This window comes from Mauremys reevesii, linkage group 4, assembly GCF_016161935.1.
Source record: "Mauremys reevesii isolate NIE-2019 linkage group 4, ASM1616193v1, whole genome shotgun sequence".
Lineage (NCBI taxonomy): Eukaryota > Metazoa > Chordata > Testudines > Geoemydidae > Mauremys > Mauremys reevesii.
Window position 1 is genome coordinate 18281494 of NC_052626.1, and position 15506 is coordinate 18296999.

Below are 15506 nucleotides of genomic sequence, written 5' to 3' on the forward strand. Positions count from 1 at the left end.
AGTAGTGAATTTTGTCCCCAAACTCTCAGAAATATTTGTTTTTAAATGAATTTAAATGTGTCTTTGAGGGTAAAATAATGAGGTGAGATTTCAAAGTTTTCCTGCAAAATCTACATGGGTGCGTGGGAGTGTGTATGTACATTTTGCACATTACTTTGAAAACTCTTCATTTTATTTATATCAATTTATAAAATGCAGCTGGCCAGTGCTGTAAGAGCATATACAGGTCAGTTAAAAAATACAGGGAAACCACCCAAAAAGCTAGCATATGTTAGGAAGTGTACACCTGATTATGAAGGCCACAATGTGATGGCAAGTCTGACAAAAACCTGTCAAATACATGTTTTACCTGAATGGTTTAGTAACTTTTTTTACTGTAATCCATCACAATATAATACCATATTAGTAGACATTTCCCCTTATTCTCCCATCAATACATCTAACAACATGATACGTGAACAAATTAAAAAAAATATTACATTCAACCTGTGTACAAAGAAAAATTAAATTAGCCGCAGTGATTATTATTACAATGAAATTCCAAGCAAAGGTTCCAATCTAAACTAGTCTGCCACAGGAAACAGTCAAGATAAATGTGTGGTTTACATCAAACATGTTCCTTTTAAAAGGCTGTGTCACTACATAGCCTGTAAAGAACTTCTAAAAATAAAGGCCTGAACCTGTTCACACTGAATACAGTGGCAAAATTCCCAGAATTCTGTAGGGGAAGAAATCTGATTTAAAAAAAACCTATTCAATTAAATTAAATGCAAGAGATAACAGTGTCACAGGATAATGGTCTGCTGATGTGGTGCAAATCAAGGGTCTCAGTGCGCTTGGATGAGGCCCTAAAGCAAAGGCAAAATGGAACGGCACTTCATGGAAAATAAAGATCTAGGTCAAGAGACATTGATCCTGTGACAATCAATTTATAACAACTTCATGTTTAATGTACCAAAATGATTTATTTAGGGTTGATCATTTAATCTGATGGTTGTTGGTACATTGTGAGTAACTGTTACTCACTGCGGCCCTAATCCTATAAAACTGAACAAAGCCCAAATAAAATGGCTATGCGCTAATGAAAATGTGCTGAGCACAGCGGGCTGAGGGAAGGAATCAATCTGAACCATCTAATGGATGACTGACACGAGATTGAGCCCATTGGAAATGAAACTTGATTAGCAGTGCATTGCCAAGAGTGCTTGTGCTTAAGATACCTCATAAAATGAGCTACATTTTACAGTGTTAATAATACTACTTAGCACTTACAGAGCACCTTTCAAAAGTGCTTTATAAACATTACATAAGGTTTGAATCCTACAGTCCTTACGCTGGCAGAATTCCCATTGACTATCAATGGGGGTTTTGCCTAGTAAAAGAGAAGAGTAAGTACCACAGGATTTGGCCCATATTAATTAATCCTCATAAAACCTATAGTAAGTATTATTATCTGCCATTTTACAGATGGCAAAACTGAGGCACACAGGTTAAATGACTTGCCCTAGGCCACAGAAGAAGTCAGGGTTAGGACTCAGGTGTTCTTGTGCTTAAATCACTGGACATAAAGGACTAGAGTGTGGCATAGAGCCATAGGAGCCAGGTTATATGGGCTCATGGGGAAAGCGGGCCCATCCCCAGCCATGGTTACCTGCCTGACTGGACCAGATATGAGTGGCACTGAGATCTGGTGCAGAGGGTCACAATGACACTCCAATTTGGCCCAGCTACCCCTCTGCCAGGCTTTACCAAGTATAGGGGTCTCTGCTCCTTATACCCCCACTGAAGGCTTCACCCTCTGACTCCTGGCCCCCTACACAATTTTTACAAACCCAGCACCTATCCAAAAAGCCACAGGCTGTGCTGGATGGGGTGTGAAGAGACTGCCCTGCAGCCAGAGGAGGGTGCAGAGGGACTGTACTACAAGCCTCAACGCATCTTTGTACGATAATATAAACAGCTTTACTACCTTGTCATTATACAAGCCATGGCTGCTCATATGTCATGTTTACTTTAAAAAATACAACAGACCTTAAATGTTAAAAGATATCTAGATAATTGTAAGAGATGGGACAACATAGGGAGTGCACGAGGTCACTGGATCTGGAGGTCCATGGACAGATCTTATTTTTCCCCATTCTGCACCCAAGGGTACCACCATTTTGGATGCCATCACTCCTGGAAGTACTGTCTCAAAAGGCGTTTTCACAAAGGAAATCATGGCATTAATGCACTGGGAACCAGCAGAGGCGGTGATGCCATTCCTAGATGTGCGCCAAGGCATCTGGGAATGTTGTAAAAATATTGGGCTATATTCTCCCACCTGTGGAAAAACTTACAGAATAGTCAGTGTGCTCTGAAAATTCCACAACTTTTGGAATAATTCAGTTTCTGCGGCATTCTCCTCTCTAAAAGAGGGGCTTGGGCCACACAGAGAGGGCAGACAGCACGGCCTTCTAACCATGCAGAACCAGAGGATCCATGAGGAAATCCAGATCCATCCCTGGAAATTTTGGAACCTCTGTGCTGTACCTCCTTTGTCCAAACAGCTCAGCCCTGTCAGGAGCTGTGCTGTCATATGCTCCCTCCTTTACAGGGGCGGCTCCAGGCCCCAGCAAGCCAAGTGCATGCTTGGGGCAGCATGCCGCGGGGGGCGCTCTGCCGGTCGCCGGGAGGGCGGCAGGCAGGCCGCCTTCGGCAGTGTGCCTGCAGAGGGTCCGCTGGTCCCGCAGGTTTGGTGGACCTCCCACAGGCGTGCCTGCGGAGGGTTGGCTGGTCCCGTGGCTCCACCGAAGCCGCGGGACCAGCGGACCTCCACAAGCACGCCTGCGGGAGGTCCACCGGAGCCGCGGGACCGGTGACCAGCAGAGCGCCCCGCGCGGCATGACGCCGTGCTTGGGGCAGCAAAATGTCTAGAGCTGCCCCTGCTCCTTTAGCACCAGGTATCACCGCCTACAGTTTGGTGAATGGGGTCAAAAGCTGGGAAAGAGAGTTAAGGCTGCAACTAGCAGCATTAAATCATACACAGATTTATGCTTGGAAATGCACCAGATTTGGAGGACAGCATGCCACCATACAGCTGGTGCTCTCCAGTGCCTCACCACCTATGCCCAACAAAATCCGGGTTGCTCCAGACGTACAGTCTTTGCATGGAGACACATCTCAGATTCAGGAGAAGGTGCCTCCCACACGCCATTTCTGTGGCTTTGGGGCCCTTTAAACCCTTCACCACTCCTCTGATTTCCTTTATTTTGAGGGGAGGAAAGCTCCTCTGCCAGCCTCCATGTGGGGTGCCTGTTGGTAAACAGGAGATTTGAAGGAAATACATAGGCAGCTCAGCTATCTCCAGTTTGGCTCATCCCCAAAAGTTACCTCAGTTACTGGCTTGTGTCACTGTGTGATACAATCACTGTAGCTTCTCTCCCATTTATTTAATAGGTTGTAAAAAAAATCTCAGGCTTCAAGCTAATCGCATTTGTCTTGCTTTGTGTAATCAAAAATGCCTACCTAATTTTATTGTGTTTTAGGGATTGAGGATCTACATAACCAGGCCAATTTTAAATGCAATATATATGTCCTATTGCTGCCAACCCACAGAGACAGGAATTATAACTTTTCCCTTTGAAGAATAACTTCAGCTTTTCCAATCGTTCAGTAACTACTGGAAAATGTTCAGTATTGTCATCAGTCCGAAGAAATAACTCCATATGGACGTAAAACACTTCTGAATAGCAACATGGCTCAAGTCAGAGAAAAAGAAAGAAAAACACTTGATTTTTCATTCCTGTTCTTATTCAGTTACTGACTTCTTTATGCTTTTGCGCATATGTGTGTGAGATAAAGATGGTGGCTACCAAACAGATTTTTATCACTGACCATTTGCATTTACTGATAAATGAAAATATTAAAGTATACAATATATATTTCTTTCTAATAATTTCCTAGAAGAACATTTTGGTTTTAAACAGCATCTCCATTTTAACTTGGGAGTAGTAAGGAACAGATGAACATTAAATTGTGCTTCTCATCACTGAAGTTCATTTAAAATAGCTGTATCACCGACTCTCTTGATTTTCCAACTCCAACCCATTTTACTGGCGAGGGAGAGAAGGGGAGAGAAACGACTATTAGAACACTGACTGGGAGTAAACAGTATAATTAATTAATTTTAATATTTTTCATTTTTCGATACAAAATCACCAACAAACTCCACACCTGAAACAATGTGCTGAAAAAGTGTCTCTGTTAAATAGTTTCTCCTGCTGTATCACTAACACACAGTATACTGGAGGTTTGAAAGCATGGAGTAATTATGCCATAAACACAAAGCATTGCAGTTTGAAGGCCTAACAGAAGGGTGAGGCACTTCAGTTGCATGTTCAGCTGTCATTATCTGGGGTGATGGGGTGTCTAGCTAAACCCATGCAATCTACAGCAAGAATTCTGTCAGACTTTATAGTTGTCTTGATGTGGACATGAAAACCATGAGACACAAACACCATAGCATGGTTAAATATGTAGGTTGTCACTTTATTTTAAAATGATTACACAGATGAGGTAATCATTCCAACTATCTGGCAGGGTTCATCCAGTGAAGCTCTCCACTGGCACCAATGTCCTTGGGTACTACAAATGTGAGGGTCGGTGTGAAGGCCATGCCCTCTCTACACTCTAAAGGCTGCCAAGGGACCCTGACTGGAAGTTAGCATCCCAAACACACTCGCCTCCTCCACGTCAGAGGTAGAAGATGTAAGATGAGCAGGAGCTACATCTGCATGAGACATGGAGACATATCTGCTCACCATGCATTGCTGCTCCCAGGACCATATCCAGGCAGCCCACTGAGTTACAGGGACCTCCATGAAACACCTTCTAACCTACTCCTCAACTGCACTGGAAAATGCCAAAGTTGTGACAAGTAATTGATAGTCACCAAATCCAACCTCCTGGGTGTTGGCTGGAAGGTGAAAACCCATATGGTAATTTGCCACTTTTGACATATGGGGAAAAATCCTTTCAGACCCCAAAACTAGGGATCAGTCTAATCCTGGAGTCAAAGGAGATCTGTCAACTATATCAAGGAGGAAATGGTAGGGCTGAAATAGGTAGCCCAAGATAGCTACTTGGCTAGGCAGGAGATGGTAGCAAACTGCCTCCCGCTCCAGCTCCTGCAGGCAGGAGCCAATCCCATGGTCCCATTACCACCCCACCACCATTAACAGCAGCAGTGGTGGGACAATCTCCAATACCTGACTCAATATGTGATACCCTTCCCCCTTCACACATACACCCTGAAGCACAAAGAAGGGGGTTGGAGGAAAGGGAAAGAAAAAAGCAACATCCCCCCGACACATAAGACAAGTGGGAGGAAGGGGGAGGCAGAGAGAGAGAACATACAGCATGCTGCCTTAGTTGCTCCTGGTTGAGTTCTCCCACCTGCTCTGCACTCTGGTGTCTCCACTGCTTCGGGCTCCATCAAAGACCTATACTGGCTAGCAGGCTGAGTATTCATTCACAGCCTCATGTACATGTCATGGCCTCTCCATGAGCACAGTGAAGAGACATTTACCTGGCACTCCAACGTGGTTTTCCACACATCGAATATAATTCTGTGCCTTGGGTGAGATCCTCCCATTTCTCGCCCGGTCGTGTCAGTCTTCCACCCAGGCATTGTTTCATACTCTACTTCCACCTTCTGCAGTATCTCCTGATTAGCTGCGAAATCACAGTTAGCAACAAGAAAGACTACAATAGCTTCACTTTAAAAGATATCTAAAAAATCTTGAGCAGGAAAATTTTAACTAAATGTTTAAAAAATTTTTAAAAATGACTTATGAAAAAGGAACATTTATAATGCTGAGCCATCAGTTCACTCTATTTACTAGTACTGTTGTTGACTGTATATCCAAAGATAAACAGAGAGCACATCTACACTACAAACGTAAGTCGACCCACGTTAGATCGACTTACAGCCATAATAGTAATTACTGCGGTGGCTGATGTCCACACTACCCTCCTTCTGTCGACGGTGTGTGTCCTCACCAGGAGTGCTTCCACCGACTGAAGAGGGGCAGTGTGGGGTGCTGAGAGCCAGGGCACTCAGCTCTGCGCAGCTCCCCGCCAGCTGCCTCCCGGACTTCTCGCCTCCCCGCTCTCAGCCGGGAGCAACGCCCAGGGCTTATCACCTCCAGCAGAGATATCAGCACCCAGAGTCAGGTTGGCTGGTGTGCTCCCAGCGGGGATCTGGGACCGGGGCGGGGGGGGGGGGGGGAGGGGGCGGGCAGCAAGTCTCCCAGTGGGGAGCCTGGGCAGCAGCCCAAGCCAGAAACCTGGGTGGCTGCCTGGCTTGGAACGAAGACCTGGCAGCAGCCCGGCTGGAGACAGCTAACAGCTGATGTAAGGAACGCAGTGTATACACAGACACTGCATCCCCTAACTAGACCAACATAAGCCCTACGCCTCTCGTGGAGGTGGAGTGATTATGTCGGTGTAGTACAACGATGTAAGAAGCAAGGCTGTAGTGTAAACACTGACATAGTTAGCAGCTTATGTCAACCTAGCTCTGTAGTGTAGACCAAGCTTCAGTCCTACAGAGGAAGACAATTCTGATTAAAAGGATCCAGTTTGTTTGGTTTCATTTCCTCAGTACCCTGTGATGCTATATATAGAGCTATACTAATGAGACACTATTTCTAAGAAGATAAGGAAACAATTATTTTAGGCCTTATCTACAGAAGCTTTTTTTTTTTTTTATCAGTTCAACTGTAGAAGTGGTAGCAAAAATGGGAGCCAGCACATTAAGCGGTGTCTCATCTCTAGGACAGAGTAAAATGCTGACAGCTGCAGGCAGCCCTTCCACACAGAACTCTCACCATCGCTACCACCCATGGAGCTGAACTATTTGAAATGGTGGGAAATTTTTGACCCAAAGGTCTACCACTGGCAAAGCCTTAGACCACTGTGGTTTGGTCAGTGGACTGTTCCATGACTGCTCAGTGTAGGCAAGCAGTCAGAGCAGTCAGGGACTCTGCATAAGTTAGGGAGACCCTGTGTTGTTTCATTAGGTCTAGGCTGTTTAGTTTGGGAACTAGAGAGCCAGGGGGAGCTGCAGGGTCACTTTGTGCAACAGTCTGAGTAAAAATAGCAAGTTTGTACTGACTACAAGTGAGTCTTGTCTCTTCCGAGGAGTGACATCAGCAGGGCATGGGAACAGCAACCACTCTTGGGAGAAAAGAGTCTACTTACTGTAGCCATTCTAATCAACTTAGGAGTTAAACTGAAAGCCTCCAGAGGGAGCCCTCCAGCTTAAAATGCAATGGGAGTTGAGCATCTAACTCCCTTAGGCTGCCTTGAAATCCCTAGCCAAGGATACTTTGGCACAATGCAGGGCCTTGGAGAGGGAGGAGTAAAAGTGAAAAAATAGGAGGGATCCTCAGGCTTAGAGAACACCATTTGGGTATGAAAATCAGAGCATGAAAAGCTACAAAGCATTACAAGGTAGGCTATCATTAGACCAGTAAGAGTCCTAACATCTGAAATCCCATGTCATTTTAAACAAAAGTCAAAAAAGTTTTAACATGTATTGAAATGGGAGGTATATTTTTATTAATTAAAATGCCACTATAATTAGCAGCCGTTGACACTCTGCAAAAAGAGCAAAGCTATTTGTGTCCAAGTCTCAGCTTTTACAACATAACAGTACTCCCTTTACTTTTCCTTTGCAAAGCATGATTTCATTGACTTATTCCTGAGGCTGCAGCAATCATTCATCAAAGATTAAAATGTAACAAACAGACAACCCTCCCCCACAAAAAAACAAAAACAACCCACCCAATATCAGTGTATATACACAGCCTGATTCTCCATTGTCCTATACCTTGGAGTCATTTACACCTGTACAAAGTGACTGTAAAACTATACTATTCTGATTTGGTGGGAGTATTTTACGCCACTTTGCTTTAGTGTAAATTCTTACAAAGTGCTGGGCAACAGAGAATCAGGTCTGGCTTTTAAGTACAAAATACTTAACAGAAAAGAGAGAGAAAAAGTGATCACCAAGGCTTTTTTTAAAAAAAACATACCTGGAAAATATGGAATTCTTTTTCCAGCCAGTTTGTAAGCAACACTGATTTTAATCTCATCAAGGACATCCAGAATATCCAGTTTTGTTAATGCCAGACTGTCCAGAAAAACATTGGATAAAGTTACACATAAATTGAATCCTTCTATCATCGTCTTCTTTAATCCCTTCCACCTGCTTTTTCTACTCTTGTACTCATAGACCAAGCTCAGCCAACCCAGTATAAAGGAAAATTCAGACATATTTAAATTATGAACGTTGTTAATTGAATTCATGCCTCTGTGATGACCAAATTACTGCACTTTACTTCCACACATTTGCCTGCTCATATAGGTGAACAACAGTGTGTTCAATCACATCCTTTAAATGTAATTATCACTGAAAAGTGATTATGTGAAATGCCACTTTTAATTATCAGGCCTGGTCACTGTATTTAGATGCACATCTTCTTACCTTAGTGGTACTACTGTTTACTCGCGTTATCCTTGGAGAACTAACAAGGCTAAGAGAGAAAGAGGTGAGTTCTATTTTTCCTTCTGCATCAACAGAATTGTTTAATAAGTTCCAGTTACAGGGCCAAGCACTTACCCCTGTGTAAACCCACTGATGGCATAATTTGGCCTACAGAACCTTTATTCCCAATGATGATATGCAGTCGGGAAAGATCTCAGCTTGACTTTCAGATCCCTAGGTGAGTTAGTTTATTTAATTAACAGCCTGGCTATCTTTTACGAACACATTTCATGTAGAAGTCATAAAGGGATAAATAGTGGAATCTTAAGATGCCATTTTTGCAGAGTCACTTTTCAAAGTAGAACTGCATTTGAAAATAGTAGCCAAATATCTCTAAAAACAACATGTCTGTTCCTCAGTGGGTATCTATCGGTGTAGCGCCACTGATATTTGCATCAATCATCTAAGTATCTAGCCAGACATATGCAAGTTTTCAATGTTAGACTGACTTTGGGTGGATGAAAGAGTCATTTAAAATTTGGAAAGAGACGCACAGGGCTGCTGTTCTTTGCCTCATTCATGGCATATACCAGTAGTTCCAAGTTCTCAGTCAGGAATACACAGCGGTCTTCCACGTGGTACATCAACTCATCTAGATTTCTGCCTAGTTTTACAACAGGCTATGTAAAAAGCACTAGTGCAGTAAGTACAAACTAAAATGTCATACAATGACTTGTTTATACTGCTTTATATGCTATGAAATATAAGTACAATATTTATATTCCAATTGAGTTATTTTATAATTATATGGTAAAAAAGGAGAAAGTAAGTAATTTTTCGGTAACGGTGTGCTGTGATACTAACGTATTTTTATGTCTGATTTTATAAGCAAGTAGTTTTAAATGAGGTGAAACTTGGGGTCTGCAAGACAAATCAGATTCCTGAAAAGGGTACAGTTGTCTGGATAGGTTAAGAGCCACTGGCATATACCTCCCATTGTTGCTTAGGTGTCATGAGCCCAAATCATCAGAAGTATTTAGGCTCCTTGCTTTCACTGAAATCAATGGAAATTAGAAGTCTAAATTCCTTTGAGGATCTGGGTCAAAGTCCCTAGGATTATCAGATTTGCTGATGGGGAAAACAGTAATTACATGTAACTGAAAAGAAAACAGAATATAGCTCTTTAATGTCACTTCCACAAAGAATGGAGCTGCATAGGTGAAAACAACATAGGGCCTTGGGTAAACACTAATTTTACAAAATGTTCAGATAACTTACTGCAGAAAGATTGTTTCATATTTGTTTCATGACTGATAAAAATCTATATTGTCACACCCTTAGAGACATAGTAAAGCTGACCTAAGCCCCAGTATAGGCACCGCTAGGTCAAAAGAAGAATTCTTCTGTTGACATAGCTACTGCCTCTTGGGGGGGGGCCACCGGGGGGGATTTACTACAGCAATGGAAGAATGACTTTTGTAATTGTAGCAAGTGTCTACACTACAGCAGCATAGCTGTAGCTGTCTGGTATGATATGAATGGGTCGTTAAGGCAGCGGTTCCCAAACTGGGTCATGACCCCAAATGGAGTTGCATCATCAGCAGATGGGGTTGCAGTGATTCCTAGTGTAAGGAGCATGCCATTTTGCTCTTCCAAATGGCATCATCCATGCTGTCTGGGGTCTCAGCAGGAAATACTTCATTAAAATGGGGTTGTGCCAGCAAAAGTTTGGGAAGTCCTGCATTAAGGACTGGCTGGGACCAACCCATATCAATGGAAGGCCCAACAGAGAGAATGGAAACCCCAAGGACTGAACAACTGACACTTAACAGGAGGCTCCCATCTTGACTGGTTGGAGCACATATGAACTCAGAAGGAAGACAATGCAGGGTGGTGACCAGAGGGGGTGATAAGAACTGGGCTTACATTGAGATTCAGAGCTCCTACCTGGGACCCAGGCTACGTCTACACTACAGCAGCTGTGCCGCTGTCAGGTCTCCCACGTAGCCGCTCTATGCCAATGGGAGAGAGCTCTCCCATCGGCATAATTAAAGCACCCCAAGGAGCAGGGGTAGCTATGTCCACACCGAGCTTCTGTCAGTGAAACTTATGTCGGTCAGGGGGTGTTTTTTTCGCACCCCTGACTAATAAAAGTGCTAGTGTAGATGTAGCCTAAGAAACAGGGACAGAGATAGGGAAAGGAAACAGAGATGGTTCCTATAGTTGTATGGCTCAAGAGGGAGCCCTGGAATTGGCCAGTATGAACTATGCCTTAACATTTGCTTCTCTGTGCAAACCTCAGGACTTCCCAACACTGTGTTCCAGTTCACTAACAAACCCTACTCTGTTTTGAAAATGCTACCTGGTGACACTGCAAATTCTCATGGAGGTGCATTGATCTCTGAAGATGGTGCAAGTCCCTGAACAGGAGTCTCTCTGAGTTGGGCTCAATGGGCAGAGCTCTCAGTTAGAAGAGGGCTGCAGCCCAGAGGTTCTGTCTCGGAGATGCGGAGTCTGCATGGCCTGCCCTTAAGGAAAAGTGGGACCTTTGGGGGCCCACTCCAAGGACTGTTTGAAAGCTGGGACATTGCACAGTTCCATAGGCGCTGACTTCCCTGCTTTCCCCTGGGTGCTCGACTCCCCATCTGCTGCCGGACCTGCCCCCACTCCACCCCTTCCATGAGGCCTCACCCCCAGCCTACCTCTTCCCACCCCCGCCCCACCCCCATTCCAATCCCTTACCCAAAGTCCCTGCCCCAACTCTGCCCCCTCCCTGCCCCTATTCCAACTCCTTTCCCAAATCCCTGCCCCAGCCCCAACTCTTCCCCACCTCCTCCCCTAAGCACGGCATGTTCCCGCTCCTCCCCCACCTTACCAGAGCCTGCAACACCACCAAACAGCCAGGCGGGAAGTGTTGGGAGGTAGGTGGAAGAGTGGGGATGCAGCGCTCAGTGGGGAGGAGGAGGTGGGGCGGAGGGTGAGAGGAGCTTGGCTGCCAGTGGGTGCAGAACATCCACTAATTTTTCCCCATGGGTGCTCCGGCTCCGGCCCCGGAGCACCCACGGAGTCGGCGCCTATGCACAGATCCTGTGGCTCTTTGCCAGGCACTCTAACTGACCAACCAATGTTTACTGGATTCAATGGGAGTCTTTCTGAATGCACGAGGTAAAGAATGACAGACTGAACAACTGCTGCAGCAAACTCTGATACACTGATACATTCAACATCAGTCATTTGGTGCAGAACAAAGTAGAGTATTGTATCAGAATGTCATTATATCACACAAAGCGTCTAGCTCTCAGAATAAACATATTCGCATTGCATGGGCATTTAGGTAGCAGTCTGAGATTATTTTCCCTATGACAATATTCTATTGCATTATTGCTTAAAATGTAACACCTAACTGCATTGATATTGATGTTACCTACATATTTTATTCTGTGGAGAACAAAATTATCAGTTCCAAATGTAGCGCAAAATCTGTGATGCTTACGCAGTGAATCCATTGATCATGTGAGCGTATCTCAAAATGACAAGGTCCAACCAGCCACAGCGCCTTTTTCTGCCTGTGGTTACTCCCCATTCATGGCCTCGGGACTGCAAGATGTCTCCAATTTCCTACAGGAAGATAAAGAGACACGGGTGGTGTTTCAACAACAGAGGTAACAAACCTCAGCCTGTCAAATCAATTTTTTTTTAAGTAAAGCTTAGTTCTCTTTAAAGGGGACTTCAGTTGAAGCTAATGCCCCTATCCACAGAAACTGGTACAGCACGGCATCAACAGTATGACTTTTCCCACAATATGCCTCAATATGCTTCAGTGTGACTGGTTCTTATTTTGGAGGAGCCCCTATCCCCCTTCATATAATGAGAAAATCTTCTTAGCAATTCAGCCCCTGATTTCTCTGTTAAGAGTTTGTTATTTCTTTGCACTCCCTCATCAGTATTTCTGTTTCCATCTGGTGGTTTTGGGGAGGAGGTGTGCCGTTTTTGTCTTTGACCGTAAGCTCTTTGGGGCAGTAACGATCTTTTTGTTCTGTATTTCACATAGCCTAGCACAATGGGGTCCTGGTCCATGATCATGCTCCTGGGCATTATGATAATACAAAATAATCAATATTAATAAAAAGTGTCATTATAATAATACAATTAACTAAAAGTGTGAGCTAGTGCCCATTGGCACGGCAATTTTTGTTATGTGAACAAAAAGAAGAGGAAAAACCTTCCCATGAGGAACTGAACCAGATCACCAATTGAAAGCTTGTCTCTCTCACCAACCCAATAAAAGCTATTACCTCACCCACCTTGTCTCGCTAATATTCTGGGAGCAACCCGGCTACAACAACACAGCATGCAACAATGGAAGAAATTTATATCTGTCATTTGTTATGACAGGTACAGAGATTGTAATAGAATGTCATCACATCAGTGTTGTCTGCTTTGACAATAAACATCTCAGGCTGCCATCAGCTGAGTTACACTAGGGATGAATATGGTCCCTTGACATTGCCTTGGCATTTATGTGTCAGCAGGAGATCATTATCCTGTTACAACATTCTATCCCATTGACCTTATTTCTCGGTTACTGTAATGTAATGGGTTTCAGAGTGGTAGCCATGTTAGTCTGTATCAGCAAAAAGAATGAGGAGTCCTTGTGGCACCTTAGAGACTAATACATTTGTTAGTCTCTAAGGTGCCACAAGTACTCCCTGTTCTTTCTGTAATGTAATGTTAAACCTACGTTTATCTGCTCAGTGGGAAAGGCTCCAATTCCCACTCTAGTAGTGTATGCCTTCACCACACCATATACTTCGCCAATGTTCTGAGGAGGAACACCAAGTCCAGTGCATACACCACCCACGGTACAGTTTGATGATGTCACAAATGGGTACGTGCCTGCCAAAAAACAAAACAAAACAGCACAACCTTGTTTCAGTGGTGATGGAAAACAAAGGCTGCCCTTCCTTGTATTAATCAAAGATGGGCTTGCATTTGTAACTTCACTTGGTTACCACAGTGGCTAAGGTGGATTGACACTACAGGAGAAGCTCTCACCACAGGAGGTGAGAGGGAGGGAGAAGTACTGTTTACCCAAGTCAAGGTGAGGAGAGGTAGCAGTTTAGCAGAGGAAGCTGAGCTCTGCTCCTCTAATACTCCCACTTGCTGATCAGACTATCTTCAGTTGTATAATTTTTTTCTCTAAAGTCTCATCAGAAATTTAAAGGTGACTTCATTCAAATTAAGATAACTTTATTGACTTGTGCTTCCATGTCTTATATGGGGGCTTTCAGAGTGCCCAAAATGTTACCTCTGCCAAATTAAGAAAACCACAGTACTTTCACAGTGAAATTTATCCTGATGCAGAAGGCTCACACAAAGTCATATGCATACATCTCTTGCATCCCATTTAAGACTGGCTGTCAAGATGACATTCAAAGCCAAGCCTAGGGGCTGCAATGCGGGATTGCTGGGGAAGCAGCTGCATGTGTCTACATCAGCCCCCTCAGTCTGGCCTGTAAAGCCACAAAAGAGCAGGGACTGTATAGCCACATTCATGTACATCAGACAGTCCTAGTAACCTATACAACTGGCAGAGGGCTTCAGCTTCTTTCCCAGTCTACAGGATGCTGTTCAACTGCCTTACACCTTGGATTTCACCTCCTGCTGTTCTGCACTTCACCTCATGGAGCCCAAGTACTCAGAGGCTTTATGTGGATGCAGTGGATATCAATCTTACAGCATAACAGAAGCATAGAGTATTGTACAGGCTGCCTGCACTGGGATGAATTTCATTCCCAGTGAACATGAATTATTCTCAACAGCATTTTAGTGAAACCTCTGTGTGTGTGCGTGCACACATGCAAAACTGCCATTGACTGAAATGGGGCCAGGATTTCACCTCTAGCCTCTTAAGAAAACTCCTGTTACTGGTGCACTGCCTGAGTAACCATGCTATCCACCTGGCAGATCAGCATATGTCAAGGGAAGGATAATTTTTTGTTGCTGCCTGACCATTGTACTGATCACCCCAAATCCTCTCTATACTGGGGTACCAGAAACCCCTCAGAGTACAGTTCCACAGTACAAGGTAAGCAGTAACCCCTGTGCAAGCTTGAAGAGGCGGGAAGGTTTGCCTAATGCCTGGTATGTATCCTCCTCATTGCATGCAGATCTCTGTGCACCAACAGGGCAGAAAATCTCACTTGGAATCTTCTACTTCCAGCCATAGAGCACAAAACATAAAAGATGAAAAGAGGACATGGCCATCTGCAGTCCACACATACAATATTGCTACATTAAAAAAGACTTAGGATTCTGTCACCCAATGGATTGCCAAATATACAGAACTATAACAGTATCTGACCTATGAAGAAAGGTTAAAAACTGGGCATGTTTAGTCTTGAGAAAAGACAACTAAAGAGGGACCTGATAACAGTCTTTAAATACATTAAGGGCTGTTATAAAGAGGACAGTGATCAGTTGTTCTCCATGTCCACTGAAGAAGCAATGGGCTTAATCTGCAGCAAGAGAGATTTAGGTTAGATATTAGGAAAAACTTTCTAACTCTAAGGGTATTTAGGCTTTGAAATAGTCTTCCATGGGAGGTTATGGAATCACCATCAGTGGAGGTTTTTAAGAAGATGCTGGACAAACCTAAGATGGAGAATATCTTATTGCCCTTATATAAATCCATGGTACGCCCACATCTTGAATACTGCATACAGATGTGGTCTCCTCATCTCAAAAAAGATATACTGGCATTAGAAAAAGTTCAGAGAAGGGCAACTAAAATGATTAGGGATTTGGAATGGGTCCCATATGAGGAGAGATTAAAGAGAGTAGGACTTTTCAGCTTGGAAAAGAGGAGACTAGGGGGATATGACAGAGGTATATAAAATCATGAGTAGTGTGGAGACAGTAAATAAGAAAAAGCTATTTACTTGTTCCCATAATATAAGAACAAGGCCACCAA

At 43.8% G+C, this 15506-nt stretch overlaps 1 pseudogene; it reads right to left on the minus strand.

Moving 5' to 3' along the window:
- Positions 1-3215: 3215 nt before the first annotated feature.
- Positions 3216-15506, minus strand: part of LOC120403112 — a 29612-nt pseudogene continuing 17321 nt past the window's right edge.